The following is a 23,770-nucleotide window of genomic DNA, read 5'->3' as shown; positions in this document are numbered from 1 at the left end:
TTCGAAGCCTCTCCTCGTTTGGTCTCCTCCAGCTGGTCTGCCCCTCGGTGGTTTTCCCTTCTCCCCTCGTCGCGTCCCGCCTCGCCTGGCCTGAATCTGTCCGTGTCCACCCGACCCGGTGCCGGGGCAGTTCCAGATGGAGTGGGAAAAGGGCACGGGCAAAGGCCAGGAGGTAAACGCGGGTCGGGGAAAGAGCAGCAGCCACGAGGGCGAGGGGCCCAAGGAGCAGCACCAGCACACCAACTAATGAACTCTACGGACCTCCTCCAAACAAACGAACTAGCTGCCCTAACTCAATGCTACCCAGGGCCTTCAATTATACCTTCATCGAAAACCCTTATCTTCGCGCCAAATCTGATTAGTTCTTTGTCTTAAATTTGGCGGGCTAGTTTGAAATAATGGTAGCAATTCATGCTAACGGTTTTTAGATGGCCGGTAATCGCATCTACCGGCCCGATAATTGACTTGCATTGTCCTGCAAGTTCCTTGTTGGGCTTGTCCAACCTCGATGGCTGTGTTAATCTGTTTCTGATAATGTATGCAGACTGTTTGATGGCCTTAACTATAGGCCTAAACTGCAATTAGATCCGTCTCCAATTCAGTCTAATGCATAATTCAGAGTCCTGTCTCGTTCCAAAACACAAAGTTTCTCTTCACAGAAAACCTGCAGCCTTAGTTTCGATTTCTCCCAAGCTGTCTGTGCTGCAGAATCCATTTGGAATCCCACAGGCTTTCTGCCACAAGGCACGGACGCCATCTTGGGTACCCATTTTAATTTAAAATGTCCATGCAGGGTCCTTTTATTAATAATAACCTTCGGGGAGATGCAGAAATTTTGCAAACCTTACAGTCCCCCCTGTGATACTAAAACTTGCTTGAGGTATCATACTTTAAAGTGAGCAAAATTTTTCTGACCCTCCATAGTCAACCTTCCCCTGCAATTATCTATCTAATATACCCACGACACATGCACTTCCCATTCCGCGAAAATGTAGTGTACATCAGCATACAGAGAGTAAAATTACAGACTTTACACACACATCCAAGCATGGAGGGGGTCTAACACTCCTGCACCACTTGGTACACGTATCTTTATTAAACCGTGTTGCAACACAGACAATAAAAGAAAACCTTTACTTACAAAAAACAAACACAAAGAACAACAATTCCTTAATCGAAATACAGGGAAAAAGACTTAAACCGGCGTATCTTCCTCCACCTTTACATAATGTTCTTTCCAAAAGCTCTGGTTTTGGAATTCTGACCACCGACCTTTTCCCTTACACTGAATGCAAACTAAATACAGCACTATCCCTAACTGGCAAACCACAAGAATGTGGGAAGCCAGTCTGATCCACGAAGGGACCTCTATATTATTGAAAAGGTTCCACCAGGGTGGAGTCACAATATCCAATATCTTAGTCCCTATCTCTATTGTTTTCTGCTTGAGAGTGTAAAAATGTTTCTGTGAATCTATAACAGCTTTTAGAATTTTGGTCAAATGTTCTGGGAGAGGGGGAATTTCGTAGCCAAAGTGTGCTACGTACTTCTGCAAGTTCGTAAAATTCTCCTTCACCGTGAGGTGAACAGTGGAGGGTTCGGGAATGGGGACAATTCGCTCCTGGGCCACTTGAGCTTCTGCCCTGGGTTTAAAACAGAAACTGCTGTCACTGACCAGACACCAGCTATGCTGTCCGTGCTGGTAGTGCGACGCGCCGGTGGTGACACAATATGTCCCACCCCCTATATATGCTACCTGCGGGGGAACATGGCCTTGTGCCATTGCCTCCATGGTACAATTTATAGGCTTCGCATCAGCAGCTCTGAACCCACACTGCGGCCTTGAAAAGGCATTCAAGTGCTGGGGACACAGGATTATGTGTGCTCCCCGGCTCCGGCACCCTGAGAGGTCAGTACCTGTCATAGCGTGCTCCCACTTAATGACGTAAGGCGGGACCGCTGTGAAACGAATGTGTGCACCCCCTTGAATGACTCCAATGTTCTCAACCCTGTATACCGGTGCGGGTCGGGCTGTCCTACCCATGACTGGCATCCTAACTACTACTCCCATGATTGTGTGGTTGGACCGCCCACAATCCACGGGGACTGGATAGGCTTCGGAGGCTAGCCGGAGTTGGCACGGGCTCAATGCATTCTCAAAAGGATGGAGGGCTGCGAGGTGCTTGTTGCTAATCCAGGAGGGGACCAAGCCTTGTTTTAAATCCTCCAGGTTACTGCGGCCCTCGTCCAGTAACCACGCCCCGTATAACACGCACACCTCATTCTGCGCAGCCTGGTCAGAAGCATTTCTGTCCTCCCTTATGAGAGCATTTACCGTCTTTGTGTGCTTTTCCAACTCGGCTATGATCTCCTTTAAATGGACCGTCATGGCCTGATCCTCATGCAACGCCGAGCCCACTGCCTTGTTCTCATCCAGTAATATCCTTTTTAATTGTGTTTTTAAACCGTTTCTCTGGGTCTGCAGCTCTATGTCATCCAAGCTGTTGATGACAGAGGACCCAGTATTAAACGCAGTAAAACATCATTCCATATACCCCTCCTTTGTCTCCCTGGGTTACCCAAAAATTCTCGGTGTGTGGTGTAGAGTTCGGTCTTGTCCACGTGGGCAAAATCGAACTCGTAAAATTTCTTGAACATGTCCTTTACTAGGGCCTGGTATAACTGCTCTGTTTCTTTGGGGCACCACTCCGGTAAATATACCTCAGTGAGATTTAAAATCACGGAGGCGACCGTGTAGTGTACCCCCTGGTACAGCATCTGATCGGTGGGGACTAATACCAACCCATTCCCTGGTCCCTTGGTGGCGGTGGGACAACCTTCTCTGGATAACCTCGCCGCCTGCGCCGTGGGCGGGGCACAAGCTCAGTGGCCTTGACTGGGATCTGGGTATATGGGACCGCACACACCTTCAGGCTGGCATCCCACCTTATCCCCTCCCCGGCGTCTTGCCACTGCCGGTGGAAAACAATGGATATGCCTGCGGGGCAGACTGTCTCTGACCCCCACATACAGATATAATCCCTTGGTCCGGTTCCCACCACTTGTCCCAACACACGCTTAGTCCTCCACGGTAATTGTCCGATGGGTGTTGTTTCCCAACCGCTCCCACTCGACTTCGGGGTTCCTCATGTCCTTGCTCAACTTCCTGAGCCACCACCATCTAGCCAGTGGAATGTGTCCTTTACACGTCAAACATATTCGCTTTCCAATGGTGATGCTGACCCTCGTAATAACGACTCGTATCTGGGGGCACAGGAGGGAGACTTCCCCGTGCGTGAATCCGGTTTGGCTGGAGTACTGAGATGAATTGGACCCCAACCATCCTGGCCACCTTCCCTCGTGGAAGTAGACGGCGGTGTTCGCCGCTCCCGTCGATCGCCAGGGGCGCTGTGTCTGCCGAACATCCATAGATGTGGGAGTTCTGGATGTCGCCCCTCCTCTCCGCGCTCATCTCGATCAGGGCGAATAGGATCACGATCCATTCCATCCTGAAAAGTCTTCCTGCAAAGAGATGTAAAGACATGCAGCCAGGTCCCCAAGAGATTCTCTGGCTTGGTGAGGCATGGTCGGGTTCCGCGACCTCAACCCAAATATACAATCTTAACAGACTACTTACATAAACACCCAGACTTAAGCTAAATAATTACACCTTACTCAAAACTTAAACTTAGACTAAACTATATGCAACCGCCGCCCGTCTCCGGGTGGCCAGGCTAATCCCTGGTCAGACTGCGGCTCGCCGCTACCCCCGGCGTGACCGCACCGTCCTTCACAGTTGGTTCCTTGCAGCCCGAGGCTGCTGGCTGAGGACCTCTGTCCTTGGACCTCTCCCTGGCTCGAGGGGCGGCCCTTGGGAACTGGAGGGCTGGTGACCATGGCTTTCTTGGCTGGGGCGTCCACGGGGACCTTCTGGGGGCTTTGGCAGGTGGGGCTGTCTTGGCTGCTGGGCCTTTTACCCGAACCGCTGCACCCCCAGGCTTGACCCCTCCCGAACCTGGGCTGGGGGCAGGTAACCTTTCGCAACTTGCTGCCCCGAGCTGAGATTCTCCGCCCCCGGGTCCCATGGCTGGGTCCGGGGTGGGGTTTTCGACCTCAGGTCCCTCCCTCGTTACACCTGGGTTAGGGGCGGGGTTTTTGCCCTCAAGACCCCCCCCTCGTCTGGATCCCAGAAGAGTGGGGGCGTGTCCCAATCGATGGGCTGGATGGCCCCTCCCTTCAAGCAAGCCACAGCGCCTGCTTGTGTAGTCTGTGAAATCGCTCGTGCTGCAGGCTGAGGATCTTTATCCTCAGACCTTACCCCAACTGGCTGTTTTCCCTTTTCAGGCTGAAACAGCTTGCACTGGTTGATATGAAACCATTTTGTACACCAGGGCATCTTCACAGCGTAGACCATAGGGCTGGCTTTGTCTACAATACTGTAGTGCCCCATGTACAATGTCTCCAAACTCCCCACTCGGGCATAGTTTCTTACCATGACCTGATCTGCTACCTCCCACTCATGGTGCTTTCTCGGCTCGAGTAGCAATCGGTTACTCCGATGCTGCCTTCCCATGTTCCCGGCTGCCTGCTCATGGACCTGCTTCAGGTGCTCAAAAAGGTTTCAGGCGAACCTGTCCCGGTTTACCTCCCTGAGCTGACCCTCCGTGAGCACCGTGGCTAGTACATGGGTGGGGGTCCGCATAACCCTGCCAGTCATCAGCTCGTATGGGGAATACCCCGTGCTTTTAGACTGGCTGGCTCGGATCCCCATCAAAACCAACGGTAGGACTTCGGCCCATTTACAATAGTGGGCCATGCTCCTCTTTCGAATCAGTGAACAGGAGCAGGTCATCCACACATTGTACCAACTGTCCGGGCTGACTAAAGTCCTTCAAACTGTCTGCCATGCACTGATGGAAGATGCTGGGGCTATTATGGAAGCCCTGAGGCAAGCAGTTCCACGTGTACTGTTGCCCTTTAAACGTAAAGGCAAACTTGTACTGATCCTCTCTCCTTACAGGGATGGACCAAAACCCATTGGAAATATCCAGCACCGTGAAAGTGGTCGCGGATGCTGGAATACTCCCTATCAGGTCGGCAACTGCTGCCACTGTAGGTGCACAGGCTGGGATGTTACTATTGAGCACCCGATAGTCCACCGTGGCCCTCCAGGAATTGCTCGGTTTTCTAACCGGCCACAACAGAGAGTTTACATGGGTGGCTATCGGCCTCAGAACTCCCTGCTGTACTAACAAGGACATGGCTGCTTCCATGTCCGGCTCTGCTTCCCTGGGGAAGTTATACTGTTTCTGTGGTCAGGCCATGGGGTCCCCGTCTACTCTGACCTCAAACCCTATGACCCTCCCGCAGTCGTGTTTGTGCGTGGCAAATGTGGCCAGGTGGGCCTGCACAAATGCCTGGAACTCTGGTGGGGTGTTGCTGACCATGAGCCCGAGGTTATAATCCTCTTTGGGCTTCATGGTGCAGAGGGTCCCCTTCCCTTCCTTACCCGGGATAACTACGATCTCACCGTTCTTTACTTTTCCCGCCCCACAGAGGCAGTGATTCCTCAAATCCACCAGGATCCCGTGACCTACGATAAAGTCGGCCCCCAGGACTCCTCTTCCACCCTCCACGTCCCAATTCATCAGAACACATGTCCACTTGGAGCGGAGCGGTCCTATCCAAATGGCGAGTGGGATGGAGACCGAGCCAGCCTGTTCCTTACCCGTGTACCCCGATAAACTGTATGGGACCCCCCTGGAGAGAGGTGAGGTGGTGGGGTTAGCTGAGTAGATCACGGTGCGCGAGGCCCCCATGTCCAACAGATAGGTCCCCGCTACCTTTTCCACCTCCATCTCCAACATGGGTCTCCTCCACTCATCATATCGGAGCGAACACAGATACACAGGCTGCACCGGCTCTAGTCACGGCTGTGGGTTGGATGGGGCTGACGGGGTGAGAGCACCAGTGGCGACTGATACTCTCCCCTGGCCAGTCAGCAAGGACCTCATGGCGTCCAAAAGCAACTCGACCTCTGCGGAAGGGGTCCCTACCCCCGCCTTTTGGGCTGGGGCTGTGGGATGCTTTCCCTTGTTATCCTTCCAAGGGTTCTTACACTCCTTCCGCCAGTGGCCATCCTTCCCACACCCGTAACAATTGGTCTTTGTGTTGGGGGGGTTACTCCCTTCCTGGTGCCAGTCTTTCCTACCCGGTCCGGGTTTTACCTCATGCAGCTTACCCTTGGGTGGGTGTGCATCGTCTCCCCCACCATTTGTATAGGCCAGAGTGAGCTGCCTAATTACCGTGATCTCTGTGGTCTGGGGATCTTTGGGGTCGAACCAGGCTTCTGCCTTGGCCCGGATCTGTGGCAAGCTGTTCGCCACTAGACAACGGAGCCAATGCGTCAGAGAATCCCTGTTCAGGAGTCCCCGGTCCCGCGTCCTCGGGCAGGCTTTCCGGTACACCGGCCACAACCGGTCCGCAAAAGCCTGCGGGGTCTCCCCTGAGAGCTGTACCGTCTTCTCCATGTGGGAGAAAGGACTTCCCTCATCCATCCTCATGGCCTCCAGCTCTAAGCTCCTCGTACCCGCACTCCCCCCTCTTACACACTTCAGAGAGGGATTGGAGGAGATTACTCTCCAGGGAGAATAGCAGCATCTTGGCCTTCTCAGCGTCATCGCAGTCATTGACGCTGGCGGCCTGCTCTATTTCCCTGAAGTGGATCGAGGGGTCTCCCTTGGCGAAAAGCTTCATGATATGGTTGACCATAACCCTAAGCTGTTGGGTGTTAAAGGCTAATATGAACTGGTTTTGGAGGGGTCCCTCATCTTCGCCATTGGCGGGTGGGCCAAACCTCCGATGCCGTGCTGGGCACATCGGTTCCGGTTCTGACTTTTCGGGCGGTGTTTGTTCTACCTCCGGCTCCACCTCTGGCTCCACTCTGGGTTCCACCCCACCTTGCTGCCAAACCTCGCTGAAACTTGGCACTATGGGTGGTGGTCGTGAGGTCTCCTCTCTTTCAACTGGGTCGTCCCTAGGCACTACCGGTGACATTGGAACTGTTCTCCCCTCGTTCCCCATAAAATTTGCCTGACCTGCCCTTGGACTTATGAGGCATACCATGCCTTTTGCCTTCTGGAGGGCCTGACTCAGATTTTCTATCCTTTCTTTACAGGGGCTGTGGTCTGCCTCCTCAAACCCCTGTTCATTCGCTAGCTTGTAAGCGGCTTTTACCTCCTGCACTTTCTCTTCCTGTTCCTTAACCTGCCTTGCCATGCGGGCGTTTTTCTCCTGCAACCTTGACTCATTTCCCTTGGCCTCGGTGACTTGGCACCATAGGTATTCCAACTGGGCCTTGTGTTCTCTCACTAGATGCACTCTTTCTTGGTTCAAAGCCTGCAAAGCTACTAACAACTTTTCCCCTGCAAGAGCCTTATCCTGGATCTCCAGGGCTGACTCCCTTAACTCAATTGCCTGTGCAGCAACGAGCCCGTCCAGAAGCTGGATCAGCTTTTTAAAGCACATCAGCCAAACTGCCTTCTCTAAGGACTTCTTGTGTTCCTTTCCCTCTGTCCACTTGGCTGCTGCATCTACCGGACGCCCAGCCTTTAACAGAGTGGTGATCCACTTCTTAGTGATATTGACCTTGCTAAACACATAATCAGAAATCCTTTCCTCCATAATGGTTCGCTCATCCGAACCATTGTCTACCATATCGCAACCCTGATGTCGGTGTCTTGCCGCAGTCGCCATTTATGTAGGGGGTGGCAGGTGTGGCACGTGCGCCCAGTCAGTTATGCCCCTGACTGTTTGTGAGTGGTTCGAATCACTCCCACGCCCCTGGGTTCTAGACACCGGACTTAGGTACAGGCAGCGATACAGAAAACTCGAGTAGACAGGTGGTTTGGATGCAAGCAAAAACCAAGATTTTATTGAACAGGAAAAATTAATACAGTCTTAAAATCAGTTACCACAAAACATTACAGGCAAATGCACTTATACAGGGAATGGGGAACACACGGCACATCGAGGGGAAACAACTATCTTAACAATCCTCTTATCCTTATCCCACCCCCTATACCTAACTAGATTAAGCTATGAGGGGTCAGAATCTATGCTCACCAATCAAAAACGTGGTTTGCTCAATTCAAAACAGCGGTGGGGTTCGGTGTTCGCTCTTGGTGCTCTCTGGAGCCTGCCGTCATCACATGGTCTCCGGGTGCTGCAAGGGCGTTGCCCAGGTTCGAGTACCCCAAAGTCAAAGTCTCTGTTTGGGTACTTTACCTTGCAGGGATGATTCTTCGTCGACAGCTGCCAGTTTGAGTTAGTGTGCAGATATTCGAAGGTCGGCCGAGGCTGAAGGCCCGATGATTTGAAGCCTCCCCTCGTTTGGTCTCCTCCAGCCGGTCTGCCCCTCGGTGGTTTTCCCTTCTCCCCTCGTCGCGTCCCGCCTCGCCTGGCCTGAATCTGTCCGTGTCCGCCCGACCCGGTGCCGGGGCAGTTCCAGATGGAGTGGGAAAAGGGCACGGGCAAAGGCCAGGAGGTAAGCATGGGACGGGGAAAGAGCGGCAGCCATGAGGGCGAGGGGCCCGAGGAGCAGCACCAGCACACCAACCAACGAACTCTACGGACCTCCTCCTCCGAACGAACTAGCTGCCCTAACTCAATGCTACCCGGGGCCTTCAATTATACCTTCGTCAAAAACCCTTGTCTTTGCGCCAAATCAGGTTAGTTCTTTGTCTTAAACTTGGCGGGATGGTTTAAAATAATGGTAGCAAGTCATACTAACGGTTTTTAGATGGCCGGTAATCGCATCTACCGGCCCGATAATTGACTTGTATTGTCCTGAAAGTTCCTTGTTGGGCTTGTCCAACCTCGATGGCTGTGTTAATCTGTTTCCGATAATGTATGCAGACTGTTTGATGGCCTTAACTATAGGCCTAAACTGCAATTAGATCTGTCTCCACTTCAGTCTAATGCATAATTCAGAGTCCTGTCTCGTTCCAAAACACAAAGTTTCTCTTCACAGAAAACATGCAGCCTTAGTTTTGATTTTTCCCAAGCTGTCTGTGCTGCAGAATCCATTATGGAATCCCACAGGCTTTCTGTCACGAGACACTGATGCCATCTTGGGTAACCTTTTTAATTTAAAATGTCCATGCAGGGTCCTTTTATGAATAATAACCTTCAGGGAGATGCAGAAATTTTGCAAATCTTACAGGTCATAAACTCTGGACTATTACCGGAGCCACGTGCAAATTGGCATAGGGTCAATAGGATCAGGGAGATGAATGCGTGGCTCAAAGATTGGTGTGGGAGAAGTGGGCTTGGATTTGTGGGGCACTAGCACCAGTACTAGGGAAAGAGAGAGCTGTTCCGTTGGGACGGACTACACCTGAACCACGCTGGGACCAGAGTTCTAGCAAATTGAATAACTAGGGAGGTAGATAGGGCTTTAAACTAAATAAGGGGGGAGGGTCCCGGTGGAGTGAAATCTGGAATGCTAAAGAGAAAAGACAAGGAAGCAGTGCCGGAAAGTGACTGGGGAAAGGATAACCAGATTGTGTCAGGAAGGGACAGAGCGTACAAAGGAGTGCACTAACAAATAGGGTCCGGGTAAGAAAAAATGGTAATAAGACAAATAGGGCCATTGTACAATAAAATGTTAAGGTGTCTAAAAATGTTAAAAAGACAAATCTAAAGGCACTGTATCTGAATGCACGAAGCATTCGTAATAAGGCAGACGAATTAACAGCACAAATAGATGTAAATGGATACGATATAATTGCGATTACGGAGACATGGCTGCAGGGTGACCAAGGCAGGGAGCTGAATATCCAAGGATATTCAATATTTAGGAAGGACAGGCGAAAAGGAAAAGGATGTGGGATGGCCTTGTTAGTAAAGGATAAAATCAGAGCAATAGTGAGAAAGGATATTGGCTCAGAAAATCAAGATGTTGAATCAGTCTGGGTGGAGCTAAGAAGCACCAAGGGGTATAAAACATTGGTGGGAGTTGTATATACGCCTCCAAACAGTAGTGGTAATGTAGGGGATGGCATTAAATAGGAAATTAGAGATGCATGTAACAAGGGTACTATAGTAATCAAGGGTGACTTTAATCTACATATAGACTGGCCAAACCAAATTAGCAATAATACTGTGGAGGATGAATTCCTGGAGTGTGTTCGAGATGGTTTTTTAGACCAGTATGTTGAGGAGCCAATTAGGGAACAGGCTATCCTAGATTGGGTATTGTGCAATGAGAAGGGGTTAATTAATAATCTTGTTGTGCGGGGTCCTTTAGGGAAGAGTGACCATAACATGATAGAATTCTTCATTAAAATGGAAAGTGAAGAAGTCCAATCTGAAACTAGGGTCCTAAATCTAAACAAAGGAAACTACGATGGTATGGGGAGCTTCTTTAAAAGGCATGACGGTGGATAGGCAATGGCTAATATTTAAGGAATGAATGCATGAATTGCAACAGTTATACATTCCTTTCTGGCGCAAAAACACAAAAGGAAAAGCGGCCCAACCATGGTTAACAAGAGAAATTAAGGATAGTATTAAATCCAAAGAGGAGTCATATAAAGTTGCCAGAAAAAGTAGCAAGCCTGAGGATTGGGAGCAGTTTAGAGTTAAGCAAAAAAGGACCAAGAGTCATAGTCATATAGTTATACAGCACAGAAAGAGGCCCTTCGGCGCATCGTGTCCGCACCGGCCATCAAGCCTTGTCTATTCTAATCCCATTTTCCAGCACTTGGTCCGTAGCCTTGTATGCTATAGCGTTTCAAGTGCTCATCTAAATGCTTCTTGAATGTTGTGAGGGTTCCTGCCTCTACCACCTTTTCAGGCAGTGAGTTCCAGATTCCAACCACACCCTGGGTGAAAAAGTTTTTCCTCAAATCCCCTCTAAACCTTCTGCCCCTTACCTTGAATCTATGCCCCCTTGTGATTGACCCCTCTACTAAGGGGAAAAGTTCCTTTCTATCTACCCTATCTATGCCCCTCATAATTTTGTACACCTCAATCAGGTCCCCCCTCAGCCTTCATAGCTGAAGTGCTCCAGCCCAGGTAACATCCTGGTGAATCTCCTCTGCACCCTCTCCAATGCAATCACATCCTTCCTATAGTGTGGTGACCAGAACTGCACAAAATATTCCAGCTGTGGCCTAACTAGCGTTTTGTACAGTTCCATTATAAACTCCCTTCTCTTATATTCTATGCCTTGGCTAATGAAGGCAAGTATCCCATATGTCTTTTTAACCACCTTATCTACCTGTCCTGCTGCCCTCAGGGATCTGTGTACATGCACACCAAGGTCCCTCTGATCCTCTGTCCTTCCTAGGATCCTACCATTCATTGTGCATTCCCTTGCCTTGTTTGTCCTCCCAAAATGCATCACCTCACACTTTTCAGGGTTAAATTCCATTTGCCATTGTTCTGCCCATCTGACCAACCTGCCTATATCATCCTGTAGCCTGAGGCTTCCCTCCTCGCTATTTACCACACCACCAATTTTCGTGTCATCTGCGAACTTACTGATCATACCTCCTACATTCATATCTAAATCATTAATGTAAACTACAAACAGCAAAGGACCCAGCACCGATCCCTGCGGTACACCACTGGACACAGGCTTCTAGTCACAAAAACAACCTTCAACCACTACCCTCTGCCTCCTGCCACTAAGCCAATTTTGGATCCAATGTGCCAAATTGCCCTGGATCCCATGGGCTCTTACCTTCTTGACCAGTCACCCATGTGGGACTTTGTCAAAAACCTTACTGAAGTCCATGTAGACTACATCAACTGCACTACCCTCTTGAAAAATTCAATCAAATTGGTCAGACATGATCTCCCCCTGACAAAGCCATTCTGACTATCCCTGATTAATCTCTGCCGCTCTAAGTGGAGACTAATTCTGTCCCTCAGAATTTTTTCCAATAATTTCCCTACTACTGATGTTAGGCTCACTGGCCTAGAAATTGGGTATAGCCCCGCCAGCACGTTTGCGCCGAAAATTTTGCGCCCGCCGCGGAGCCAGTTGTGCCCGCCCCATATTCACTTTCAGCGCCCCAAAGCGGAACCGGGCGCTGGTACAGGGTGTGTCCGCCCCGCTTGGGGCGCTGAAAGTGAATTTCAGTGCTCCCGGTCCCGCTGCGCCACCCGATGCGGTGCGGCAGGCTGCTGTACTGCAGGCCTCCCCCTTCTCTTAAGGGGGAGGTGCCTGCAACGGCCGGAGCCCCGATTGCAAGTGCCGGCAAAAGAGCCCGGCACAACGGAGAAGTGCTGGGCTCCACGGAAACCAGCCGGCAATGCCGCGGGGGGGGGGTGGAGGAGGCCGGGGAAGGAGGTGCGGGCAGGCGGCCGCCGAAAAAGCGGCCGCCCCGCACCTCCACCTTAACTTGCGCCGCTAAGGCTGCAGTAAGGACCCGGTCTCCCGATGTTGTTAGCGCCCGCCACGGAAGAGGCGGCCGCTACTGAAGATGGGGATCGGCGTGGTTTCGGGTGGTACCGGGGCACTGCGCACACCGATGACGTCATCGGTGCCGGCGCAGCGCTACCGGCTAACGCCGATGTTAGGGCCCACCTAATTTCGGGCGCGACGCAACTTCCGGCGCAACCCACTCTTTCGCCCCTAATTGGACGCAAACGCAACTGAATTTCTAGGCCACTGGCCTGTAATTCCCCGGTTTATCCCTACTACCTTTCTTGAACAATGGTATTATATTAGCTGTTCTCCAGCCCTCTGGCACCTCCCCTGTGGCCAGAGAGATTCTGAAAATTTGTGTCAGAGCCCCTGCAATCTCCTCCCTTGCCTCACACAGCAGCCTATGATACATCACGTCAGGGCCTGGGGATTTATCCACTTTTAAGCCTGATAAAACTGCTAGACCAAGAGATTGATTAAGAGGGGAAAAATAGAGTTTGAGAGTATGAAAGGATAATTACTAGTTCTAACCCCTTTAGGGCTACCCCGAACCAGGTGTATTCCTCAGATGTTCACTTTCAACTAAAGTTTGAGGTAGCCGAATCCTAAAGATACTTAATTGGGTCTAAAGGTCCAGACTATCTCTCCCTAAAGGAAAGGAACAACCTGAAAATGTTACCATCCTCCAGATAGCACTTTTAATAAGTTTAGCTAGACTGTAATGTTCCAGATATTATGAGGGTCCAGAAAACTCCCCCAGAGTTCTACAACTCTTCACCAGAGTGTACAGAGATTGAGTTCGCGAGTTTGATACAGAAGTATTATGTGAGACAAATCTAAAAATATATAGATTTATTAAAGAACCGACATATAATTTACAGTTGGTGAGTCAATCGCAACATTAACAGTTCCAAAAAGAGGAAGCTTTACAATCTTATCAGAGATCCTTACTCTTAAATCTTAATTTTGCTACAGTTTTACAGTTCTTAAAGTTTATTCAGGATATCCACCAAAATCAAATACAGTACCTTTTTTCGCCAAGATACAAAAAGTTGTAGACTTACAGAGCTAGCTCTGAAGCCGAGAATCGCTTTGCCCCTGTAAGCAAGTCTGTCATCCCATTTGAGAGTTCAATACTTACACCCTTTTCCAGTGGTGTTTGCTTTAAGGGTTTCTGCTGATGTAAGCTAATTATCTCTAGTCATTTTTCTGCTGACCCCTGCAGTTCTTACAGTCACCTCAGCTGGTAGCACTATAGAATTATGTCTCTTCTCTAGATGTTCTAAATTTATCATAAAAAACAGCGTAACAGCAGGTGCGCTTTACTTGGTATCATTTTTATGAAGGCAGATGTTTGTTACTTTTATGTGCTCCTTTGCGAGGTGTAAATTAGAACACCTTATACAGGGTAACTATTATCTTGTCCCAAAGGTTCAGACTTCAGGAGCCTTTAACCTTCTATTTCAATAAGGTTATTGATTCAGTGTCAACAACTTATCTTATCTCAATAGCCAGAATGTTTTCACAGCTTTTTCATCGTTAGGTTTCTAGATTTCCAGACCCAGTTTGTCATGTTTTAATAAGGCCAGAATTCTTTCATAGAATGGTGTATTTTTTCTGAATAAGTTATATGGCTTATTCCTTCACAAGTAAACTTGCAAGGAACATAAAAACGGATTGTAAAAGCTTCTACAAGTATGTAAAAAGAAAAAGATTAGTGAAGACAAATGTAGGTCCCTTACAGTCAGAAATGGTAGAATTTATAATGGAGAACAAGGAAATGGCAGAGTAATTAAACAAATACTTTGGTTCTGTCTTCACGGAAGAGGACATAAATAACTTCCCAGAAATTCTAGGGAACCAATGGTGTAGTGAGAAGGAGGAATTAAAGGAAATTAGTATTGGTAAAAAAATAGTGCTGGAGAAATTAATGGGACTGAAAGCTGATTAATCCCCAGGGTCTGGTAATCTGCATCCCAGAGTAATAAAAGCAGTAGCCATGTGATTGTGTCATATTCCAAAATTCTATAGATTATGGACCAGTTCCTGTAGATTGGAGGGTGGCAAATGTAACCCCACTATTTAAAAAAGGAGGGAGAGAGAAAAGAAGGAACTACGGACTGGTTAGCCTAACATCAGTACAGGAAACTTTGGTTTATCCAGAGGTTATATGTCTGGAATACTCGATCTAATGGCAAAAATCAGGAGCCGTTTCCTATATGTTTTTTTAGTTCTCGTTGCTTTTTTTTTCCCAGTCAAGCACTGCAAGGTCTGTAGCTATAGCAACAGCTTCAGCTACAGACGCTTGCAGCTGCAGCTGATTGGTTTGAAGCTGTTGCTAAGCAACAGGGTTTGTTGATTCACACAGAGCTTCTCAGTTCTGTATGTTTAAACATTAACTCTGGTACATCCGGCACTTTTGATGTTACGGCACCAGCTCGGTCCCGTCAGTGCCGGATATCAGAAAGTGTCCTGTAGTAGGGAAATTGCTAGAGTCTGTTATAAAGGATGTGGTAACAGGACACTTAGAAAATATCAACGGGATTAGACAAAGTCAACATCGATTTATGAAAGGAAAATCGTGTTTGACAAACCTACTGGAGTTTTTTGAGGATGTAACTGGTAGAATAGATAAGGGAGAACCAGCGGGTGTGGTGTATTTGGATTTTCAGAAGGCCTTTGATAAAGTCCCACATAAGAGGTTAGTGTGCAAAATTAAAGCACATGGGATTGAGGGTAATATACTGGCTTGGATTGAAAATTGGTTAACAGACAGGAAACAGAGAGTAGGAATAAATGGGTCTTTTTTGGGGTGTCAGGCGGTGACTAGTGGGGTACCGCAGGGATCAGTGCTTGGGCCCCAGCTATTCACAATATATATCAATGATTTGGATGAGGGAACCAAATGTAATATTTCCAAGTTTGCTGATGATACAAAACTAGCGGGAATTGTGAGTTGTGACGAGGATGCAGAGGCTTCAAGGCGATTTCGACAAGTTGAGTGAGTGGGCAAATACATGGCAAATGCAGTATAATGTGGATAAATGTGAAGTTATCCACTTCGGTAGAAAAAACAGAAAGGTAGAGTAATATTTAAATGGTGCTATATTGGGAAATGCTGATGTACAAAGGGACCTGGTTGTCCTTGTACACCAGTCACTGAAAGCAAACATGCAGATGCAGCAAGCAGTTTGGAAGGCAAATGGTATGTTGGCCTTCATTGGAAGAGGATTTGAGTACAGGAGCAAGGATGTCTTACTACACTTATACAGGGCCTTGGTGAGACCACACCTGGAGTACTGTGTACAGGTTTGATCTCCTTACCTAAGAAAAGACATACTTGCCATAGAGGGAGTGCAGCGAAGGTTCACCAGACTGATTCCTGGGATGGCAGGACTGTCGTATGAGGAGAGATTGAGTCGACTAGTCCTGTATTCATTAGAGTTTAGAAGAATGAGAGGGGATCTCATTGAAACGTATAAAATTCTGACAGGGCCAGACAGACTGGGTGCAGGGAGGATGTTTCCCCTGGTTGGGGGGTCTAGCATGAGGAGTCACAGTCTCAGGATATGGGGTAGGACATTTAGGACTGAGATGAGGAGAAATGTCTTCACTCAGAGGGTGGTGAACCTATGGAATTCTCTACCACAGAAGGCTGTGGAGGCCAAGTCATTGAATATATTTAAGAAGGAGATAGATAGATTTCTAGGCACAAAAGGCATCAAGGGGTATGGGGAGAGAGTGGGAATATGGTATTGAAATAGAGGATCAGCCATGATCATATTGAATGGCGGAGCAGGCTCGAAGGGCCGACTCCTGCTCCTATTTTTCTATGTTTCTATGTTTCTAGAATGTGACTATCTTTATGGCAGAACAGATCAGAAATGATACTGCAGGCATGGTAGACAATTTTAACCCAGATGTGGGGCAGTTGAAAATGAGAGGCTTACTTACTCACTTGGAACTCAACCCTTTCATGCCATTTCCAATATTAACCTGCAGGGTTCTACAGGCAGGTGAGACGCTGATGTAAAGCAGACAGAAGCCTCATGTATTTATGCAAATCGGGGTCCTATTACATCAGTAAGACTCCAATTGCATTTTATCTGGGGTCTCAGCAGCCAAGCCAGGCTGAAGTACGTCGGCAACTGGTCTACAGACAGAAGAGACCCTCCAAAGTAAGCGTGAAACTTACCTTTATGGGGCCAGGAGGAGCAGAAGTGCTACAAGGAAAGTCATGGCCTCCCCTGCCCCGGACTCACCCTCATCCCCCCAACCAACCCCCTCCCGCATGACATTCACTAAACACCCTCCTCTACCTTTTAGCTGCAAGCCAACCCAAGGGCCATCCGATTATACCAGGCAGGAACTAGATCAGCAGCATTTAAATGAGGCCCTGGAGTTAAAATACCCTCGGCCTGAAACTTAGGCCAGTGAGTGCATTCGTAATTTCCCTGCCTGTCTGAATCTCGCTCTTGGTTATAATTGACCTGCTGATCTGGTGTCTGATTCATCCTTGGCTACACTGTTCTGGGAGCTAATTGGTTCCTGGTTCTGGAATTTGGTTAGCTGAAGGAAGATTGCCCTCTGGTCCTTGGAAATGCTAGTTTGAAATTACACCACAATCACGCATTTGTACATTCCTAGAAGAACATATACACAAGTAGAAATAAAAGGGGCAAATTTCCCCTCGTTTGCACCTCCGGTGGAAGGCACTAATAGGGCGCAAATGTCTTTTCATCCCCCCGAGGTGATAACTGCGACTCCCGCGAAATTCCGTGGGAGGTTAGCTGCGCCGCTGCCGGGTATCGTCCCGATCTTCTGTACCCGGAGATCATGATGTCATCTCCGGGCGCAGCGCCCCGCTAACGCCTCGGGAGAAAAATTCGAACTTGCGCCCCGCAGCAGCGCCGGGCCATGTTACTGACTGCTGCAGGTGCCGCGAACAGTGAGGCTGGTCGCTTGCGGGGCGCAACTTAAAGGAGCAGTGGGCAGCCGGCCCAAAAAAAAATGCTGATTTTTAACATTTTTATTTTCGGCCACCGGTCGCCGTGTCCGTGCCGCGATTGCTCAGCCCGGCACTCTGCTTGAGTGCCGGGCTGATCGCGTGGCACTCCCGTTCCCCAGTGGCCCAGAAATCTACAATGAAACCTGCAGAGCTCACAGAGTGGGGCCCTTCCCTTTAATGCAGGGAAGGCCCCTGGAAGGCGGCAGTGCCACGCGTGGCCACACATGGCGCTGCTGAGCACATCGCCCCAGATCAGGACATTCCCTGACTCTTGCCCTCCAAGAGACAAGTGGAGTAAAAAGAGGGAATTTAACAAATGTTTGAAAAGGTTAGCGCCCCAAAAGGGTTCTTTAAAATATTGACTGAAGGAGGGATGAGGTTCATCAGAGATAGTATGAACAGAACTTCACTGTATGTTTATAATTAGTAGTTTCAAAATAATGTAGGGTCGAATGAAATCATGTATGAAACTGTGTGAAGAGACAAAAAATATTTCTCCACAACATTACAATGACACACTGCCTTCATCTGGCAGTTTTCTCTGATCTTCAACTAAACAATACCTTACAATATAGCTACTAAAGGCATGCTTTTGTGATTAAAATACATGTTGGCACAGACTCGATGGGCCGAATGACCTTCTTCCATGCTGTAACCATTCATTCTATGATTCTATGAGCTGTGGGAAGAGTGATATATGTGAAATATGATCTCCACTCAGAAGTTAACTAGCTAATCTCACTTGTGAATGTATCTTACAGCTAGACAGGCCCTCTATGTCTGATTCCAATTCTATAACATCCTTATCCATACAGAAACATTATTAATATGTTTTAGAAGATTTAGTGGTAATATATTTTAACTAAATAATTACCCTATTCTGGAAAATGTAATTCATTTGGGTAATTAAAGTGCATTAAGCAAAGGTCAGAACCCTTACTCTATATTGGATATATCAAAGCATTCTAGCTGCTTGCTTAATAATGGTCAGCTTGGCACTAATATATTTATAACTAATTAGCAACAGGACTACCTAGTAGGGCTTAAAGAGCTTCCTACGCCAGTTAAATAAATATGATTAGAAAGCTGACTGCGTGATTAATTGCACCTTTATCACTTAAGACAAACCCTCTTAATATACTCTTGCCGGTTGTTATATGTAGCTAAGATGCTCTTCTCAGAAAGTTTAATCCTTAATTCAGTTTAAAACAACAAAGTGCCCCTCAAGAATTAACAGATTCAAAGCACGAGCTCAAAAACAGAAGCTAAAGTGAGTCAATGTAGTTGCAGGAGTTGAATGACCAAGAAAGCAGACAAAAGTGGAAAACTATACCATTATTTAAATGATTTTTTTTAGTTTTTAATAATTACGTGATGAAGAAAATTCAACTATCATTGGAAAAATAGACTAGTGCTTTATTTTAAATACACTTTCAGCATTGTCTACAGAGGTAGAAATAGATGCAATTTGCTTACGCAGCTTTTCCAAGAACTCAGATTAATACAGTAGATCTATCGACAGTGTGGTACCAGCATCAGGTTATATGGGTGGGTGTGGGTAGCCAGGCAGGGTTCTACAGTAACACAATAGCAAAATACTATGTGTTGTGTCTCCTTGTGTTCTTATAGAATACAGACACTTTTAGCTCATTTTAGTTATTGCTTTTACTAGCTGTATCCTTGCCTTGTTTCTGTGCTGCCGCATGGTGCGGAGTGATACAAGATGTCCGACGCTGCACTGTGCACTGCCCGTGCACAGTGTGCCACATAGCAATATAACTACACCATACCAAAGTAGTTCCATGCCAAAGTAGTTCCATTTAACGATGTGATACTATAACAATGTAACATCACTCTTTCTCAAAAAACTATAACATGAAATTTAACAATTTAAATTAACAAATATTGACCTAGAAATTGGGTTTTGGCTTAGCCAGGGCTTTAGCGCCGGAAGTTAGTGCCGGCGCTAAGTCCCCCTGCGCGCGCCAAAAATTCAGCAGGGCCGCGCCCAAACGGCTGCCGGCGCTACTGAAGGGTCTTTGCGGCGGTAAATCGGCGCTAACTGCTGTTTCGCGCCGCAATTCCGGCGCTGCGGCACCCGATGCGGTGCGGCAGGCTCGGGAAGTGCAGGCCTCCTCCTTCCGTTAAGGAGGAGCTGCCTGCACCCGGCCGCGGCCCGCGCAAATCTGTCTAAAAATGAGCCCGGCACCTCGGACAAGTGCCGGGCTTGCATCTCTTCCGGGGGGTGGGGGGGAGAAGTCCGGGGAGGGAGCTGCGGGCAGGCGGCCGGCGGGAAAGCGGCCGGCCGCCGCGGGGCCTTTAATGCGCCGGCGCAAACTCATGCAAGACTCTGTTGCCAGAGTCTTAGTTGCGGCTGCCACGGGCGAGGCGGCCGCAACTGAATTTCGGCGCTAGGGCCCGTCGGCATGGCAACCGGGACGCTGCGCACACCGATGACGTCATCGGTGCCGGCGCAGCGCTACCGGTGCAACGCCGATTTAGGGCCCCAGGGAATTTTTAAACTGGCCATAACTCTGGCGCTAGTCCCTCTAGCGCCTCAAAAGCGGCGCTAAGGCAACTGAATTTCTAGGCCAATATATCTAAACTGTTATTATCAACTACAAAGAATCGTGAGTTTTTTTTATTCGCGATATCGCTCAGGTGGTTGGATGTTGTCCCTCCATCTTGTGGATTTGGTGGTGACCATTCCTCTCTGCGGTGTTTTGGTGTGTTCCGCTCTCGTTGTTGTTGTTGCTGTCGCCTTTGGAGTTGGAGTGTGCATGCTCATGGTTGTTTGATTTGTAGCGCTTGTTTCTGGTGTTGTACTGCTTGTGGTAGCTGGTGTTGTCAATGTTGCTGATGTTGTCTGCTGCTTATCCAGTTCAGGTGAAGGTCTGATGTGGAGTCTGTTCTGTCTGTATTGGTTACCAGGTTCAGTCTCTACGAAGTAGGATCTTGGAGTATCAGCTTTTCCAATGACCTTGGCTGGATTCCAGGTTTTCAACACTGGGGCCTAGAAATTCAGTAAGGCGGCGCCAGGTCTTCAGCGCCCGAAATTTAGCACTTGCCCGGATTCCCGCAGCGCCCGCCTGAAATTCAGTTGCGACGGGCCAAGACGGAGGCGGGCGCTACTGCAGGGTTTGGCCGCCTCGCTTGGGGCGATGAAAGTCTATTTCAGGCGTCCAGCTGCCGCTGCGCCACCCGATGCGGTGCGGCAGACTGGGGTACTGCAGGCCTCCTCCTTCTCTTAAGGAGGAGCTGCCTGCAGCCGTGAGATCGCCGCTGGATTCCCCCGGCAAATGAGCCCGGCACCACGGAGAAGTGCCGGGCTCGCGGGAGTCAGACAGCAATGCCGCGGGGGGGTGGTGCAGGAGTCCGGGGAGGGAGGTGCGGCCATGCGGCCGCCGGGAAAGCGGCCGGCCGCCCCTCCACCTTTATGCGCCGGCCTCTCGGAGCTGCAAGACCCCGTTTTCCAAACGTTGTTTGCGGCCGCTGCGGGCGAGGCGGCCGCAACTGAATTTGGCCTTCGGAACGGAATCGCGTTGGAACTGGGGTGCTGCGCACACCGATGACGTCATCGGTGCCGGCGCAGTGCTACCGGCTAACGCCGATGTTAGGGCCCAACTTAATTTCGGGCACTAAAAAACTTCCGGCGCAACCCACTCTTTCGCCCCTAAGTGGGCGCAAACGCAACTGAATTTCTAGGCCAGGGTCTTGCATATGCACTGATTGTCCATTCAGCAATTCTGGTAGCGTCTTTGCATGTTTATCGTAATGTTTGCTTCCTACGATTTGTGCTTCTGCCAGCTTTTGTCTGAAGTCCTCCTGGTCCTGGGGAGGATGTATTTTTGCTGGTAGGGTAGTCTTAAACTTCCTCCCATTCAGCAATTCCGCAGGTGATTTCATGTCTGCTTTCAGTGTTATTGATCTGAGTGATAGGAGGGCAAGGTCTTGGTCTTCCCCCATCTCACTACTTTTGATGAGAGTTCTCTTGACAGTCTGGATCTGTCTTTCGATGAACCCGTGTCCCCTTGGGAAACGTGGGGATGTGGTTACTATTTTGAACCCATACTTTTCTGCCAGAGCTCTGAATTCACTCGATGGGAACTGGGTTCCATTGTCACAGATTACCTTTTCCGGGATTCCTTGTTCAGCAAACAAGCTCTTTGCAATCCTGGTGGTAGTTGTGGCTCTCAAGTCTTTCATCCTTCTCACAAAAGGAAACTTGGAATAGTAATCTGCCACTATGAGATACCATTCTTGATTGCACATGAAGAGATCTGCCCCAACAGTGTGCCATGGTCTTGACGGTATTTCACTAGGTATCATCTCCTCTTTCTGTTGTGCATTTCTGTATTTCTGGCATATGCCACATGCAGAGACCACCTGTCCGATATTTTTGTACATGCCTATCCAGTATACAGCTGATCTGGCTCTCAGCTTGCATTTCTCCATTCCCATGTGGCCTTCATGTATGAGATGGAGAAGTTGTGTCTGCATCATCTTTGGCACGATGATCCTCGATCCAACAAGGAGAATACCGTCTTCTACTGCAATATCGTCTTTAATCGTCCAGTATTGATGAATTGTCGCCTGTACCTGCTGGATTCTCTCCAGTCACCCCTGTATTACTTGTTGTGTGAGTAGTTGCAACTCCTCATCTTTGCTAGTCTCATCTCTGATTTGACTGAGTTTTGTAGGGGTAACATTCACTAGGTGGTGGATTTTTACTGTTAGGCCCTCCACCTCGTGTTTCTCATATGGTGACAATCGAGACAACGCATCTGCTAGCACCATTTCCTTTCCTGGCTTATATTTAAGCATGAAGTCATAGCTTTGGATCCTTAGAAGTAGTCTTTGCAGTCTTGCAGGCGCTTTGCACAGATTCTTCTTATAGATCTGTTCTAGTGGACGACGGTCACTCTCTATTGTAAATCGCCTGCCATATAGGTATGTATGGAATTTCTCGCATCCGTACACTACTGCTAATAGTTCTCTTTCTATGTTGGCGTATCTCATCTCGGCTGACGTCAAGGCCTTTGATGCGAAAGCTATCGGCTTTCCTTCCTGCACCAGAGCTGCCCCTAGTCCTCTGGTAGAAGCGTCTACTTGCAGAGTGACTGGTTTTCTTCTGTCATAATATGACAGACTTGTTTCTTTGCACAACAATTCTTTAAGTTGTTTGAAATTCCTTTTGTGTGATTCAGACCACTGGTATTTGGCGTCTTCTTTCAATAGCTCTCTGAGATTTGTTGTATGTCCCGACATGTGTGGGATGAAAGAACTCATGTATTGGACCAAGCCGAGGTAACTCCTCAGCTCTTTCTTGTCTTTGGGTGGTTTCATTTCAGCAATCGCCGCAATCTTCTCTGGATTTGGCTTGACTCCCTCTGGTGTATAAATCATACCAAAGAATTGGCATTCCTTGACTTTAACTATGCACTTATCTGCATTTAACTTGATGCCAGCCTTCCTGGTACTCTCTATGGCCTCATGTAGGTGCATGTCATGGCCTCTTTCATCTGCTCCATAAATCTGAATATCATCAGCTATTCCTATAGCTCCTTCACAGCCTCTGTATGTCTCATCTATTTTCTGTTGAAAGATATCTTGACTTACCTTTAGCCCGAATGGTAGCCGTAGTAATTTGTAATGCCCAAATGGTGTGATGAATGTTGTCAGTCTTGTTGATTCCTCATCCAACTTCACGTTCCAATATCCATTTCTGGCATCTATTTTTGAGTAAACCTTGTCTCCTGCCAGTGATGGCATAATCTCCTCTAGCGTTGGGGTGGGATAGTGGTCCCTCTTTATCACCTGGTTTAGATCTTTGGGGTCCAAACATATTCTGAGACGCCTGTTTGGCTATTCTCATACCACAATTGAGTTTACACAGTCTGTGGGTTCAGTGACCTTTACGATCACTCCCTTTTCTTCCATCTCCTTCAGCTCTCTTTCAAGCTTTGTCTTCAGCTCGATGGGTACTTTTTGTGGAGCATGGATAACGGGCTTTACCTCTGGATCGATGGTGATGTGGTATTGGAAATCTCCGAAACATCCCACTGTATCATCGAAACATTCCGGATACATGTCTATCAAGTCTTTTTTACTCTTGATTTGTGGGCGGTTCTCCAGTGGGGTGTTGCTGTCTATCTTCAGTGGCATTTCCGTCAGCTCGTGATGCACTGAGATCAATCTCAACTTCTCGCAGCTGTTTAATCCCAGGATCGCTGGCCCCTCAGTGTCGGTGACATAGAACATGCAGTTGATGTTTTTTCTTTTATGTGTCCCTTTGATAAAGGTTAATCCGAGTTGTTTAATCT

The 23,770-nt window shown here is 48.4% G+C and overlaps 1 protein-coding gene across 2 annotated transcripts in view; it reads left to right on the top strand.

Moving 5' to 3' along the window:
• The window catches only part of luzp2 (leucine zipper protein 2), a 504,938-nt gene that overhangs the window by 23,711 nt on the left and 457,457 nt on the right, over nucleotides 1–23,770 (top strand). The window lies entirely within an intron of this gene.

Source organism: Somniosus microcephalus, chromosome 15 (genome assembly GCF_052327205.1).
Source record: "Somniosus microcephalus isolate GS21.2 chromosome 15, FLI_Smic_1.0, whole genome shotgun sequence".
In the NCBI taxonomy this organism is placed as follows: Eukaryota; Metazoa; Chordata; class Chondrichthyes; order Squaliformes; family Somniosidae; genus Somniosus; species Somniosus microcephalus.
The sequence above is the reverse complement of the archived record's forward strand: the minus strand, read 5'-3'. Positions and strand labels throughout refer to the sequence as shown.